The sequence below is a fragment of the Penaeus chinensis genome, chromosome 24, assembly GCF_019202785.1.
Source record: "Penaeus chinensis breed Huanghai No. 1 chromosome 24, ASM1920278v2, whole genome shotgun sequence".
NCBI lineage: Eukaryota > Metazoa > Arthropoda > Malacostraca > Decapoda > Penaeidae > Penaeus > Penaeus chinensis.
In genome coordinates, this window is record NC_061842.1 from 4632998 (window position 1) to 4635497 (window position 2500).

Here is a 2500-nt window from a genome sequence, read left to right on the forward strand (position 1 = left end):
TGAACCAGCACTGGCTCCACAGCTGACCGGAGCTCGCCATGTTTACCTCGGCCGCCGCTTACTCTCGGCGCCAAGAGATGGCAGCACCAGTCACCCGGCGAGTCACAGAAAACGGGAACGTCCGCTGGGAGGTCATAAAGAATGATTTATGGAAGCGTGTTTCTTATACATATAGGAATATCCATTCGTGGTAGAGCAGAGGTCGTTCCTACCTGGTTAAAGGTACGATATTCCGTAAAGCCAAAAAAAAAAAAAAAGGAATAACTCTAGAGTATAAACAAGTTACGCGGTCAGTGGAGACGCCTAACCCTACTGCTAGCGTAAGTTATTCAGTGGCTACAAATACAAAAAAAAATGAAGAAAAAAATGGGTGACTCATCTCTCGTTGGACCTACACGTGCGTCCACGTTTATTTTGTTGACTGTGTTCATGTAGTTATCCTTTTCTGTATTTCATTGCTTGCTAATCCTTCCTGTTGAGAATTTACACACACGCTTTGTTAATGTTACTTTAACATGGAAAAGATATTTGATGAATTAACGATAAAGTTAGTTATATTCTTATGTTTTGTATGTATAATCTTCTATTTTATTTCAAGATGTTAAAGAGTCGTACCAAGGAAGTTATACATAAAAGCAGTCGAACAAAAAAAAAAAAAAAAAACGTAAAAAAAATGTGTGTTGACAAATAGACTAATACCTAGTTTGAAGAATAACAAGAAAGACGGAAGCATAATAAGTGTAAAAGCATCAGTGACATTTTTTCTTTCTTTCTTTCTTTTTCTTTTTAAGGCTTTCAAATTGTAGTTGGCATCAAGGGCTTTTCATTACCAACGCGGAACTCTCATCCTGGTTAAAGCATGTACTATATAATAATTATGCACACACATATACCGTAGCCGCCAGGGATAGTATATACGTATATGCCATGTCAATGTGAGTTTAATTTATTAATTGTTTTTACACATAGATTGCTCCACAAGTACTAAGTCATCAATGAGCCAAGTGCGAGTACTATCTGTCTCACCTGTTTACCCTTTTCTTTGATTTTCGAAAATATGTTCTGATATCTAATATTGCTTTAAGTAATGGCAATAACACTATAATGATTATAATGCCCATGATTAAAATAACAGCATCGATATTAATAGCATTAGTAAACGTTTTTTTTTCGCAAACCCAAGAAAAGGTGAAATCGGGTGAGGTCACAAGGTCCTTCTTGGCTAAGCACTTGCAAAGCCATCTATGTGCAAAGACATTTCACAAAACAATACTGCAGTGAACACAATATTTCCTCAACGTTATATATATATATGTGTGTGTGTATAAACACACACACACACACACACACACACATACACACACACACACACACACATATATATATATATATATGTATGTGTGTGTGTGTGTGTGTGTGTGTGTGTATCCCAGTGCCGACGGGAATGACGTGTACGTGTATGCCATGCCCACTGTGAGTTTACTTGTTTTAACACATAGATGGCTACACTTGTACTAAGTCACCAATGTGCCAATTACGAGTACTGCCTGTCTCGCCCATTTACCCTTTTCTTTGATTTACGAAAATATTTTACGTTATCTTATTTTGCTGTTAATAATGTTTATAACATTATAGTAATTATTATGTTTATATTAAAAATAACACCGTCGATATTCATAGTACTAGTAAAGATACACTTTTCCAGCCAATTCAAATCAGGTAAGTTCACAAGGTCTACTAATTGACTCCTTTGTGGCTAAGTACTAACAGAGCCATCTATGTGTAGAGACATTTCACAAAAAAATATAGAAAATGAGCACAGCATTTTCCCCATTTTTCATTCAATTTTCCCAGCGGCATTGGGTTAAATATATACACATACCATATACATGTGTGTGTTTGCGGTTGTACGTAGGCCCATGTATATAATTGTGTATTATATATATGTATAATATATATATAAATATATATATGTGTGTGTGTGTATGTGTGTGTTCGTGCGTGTGTGTGTGTGTGTGTGTGTGTGTGTGTGTGTGTGTGTGTGTGTGTGTGTGTGTGTGTGTGTGTGGGTGTGTGTGTAAATATATATACTATTTCCATATATGTTTTCAGACATATGAAACCGGCGTTTGAAACTGTCCGCTAACGCCAGAAATGCATGTTGACTGCGTCATTCGAGAAACGCATCTGGCTTTTAATATGAAAGAACCCATTTTGCTTTCCCATTTTCTGTGTTATCAAATTTCGCCGGCAGACACGGCAAAACCCGGACGGTTCAGAATAGCGTATTACTCCAGCAGTTGTTTGGGCATTAATCTGTCTAATCGGAGGGAGAAAATATTGAATGATCTGATAAAATAGAATAAGCTGAAAACTGTCACTCACATTTCGTCAGTAACATCTGATTGAATTGTTTTTCGTGTGTCATTTTACTGTTCAGTGATGTTATGTAAACCTTAAAGAGGCAAGGCCACCAAGAAAACTGGTAGACTCGTGGGGG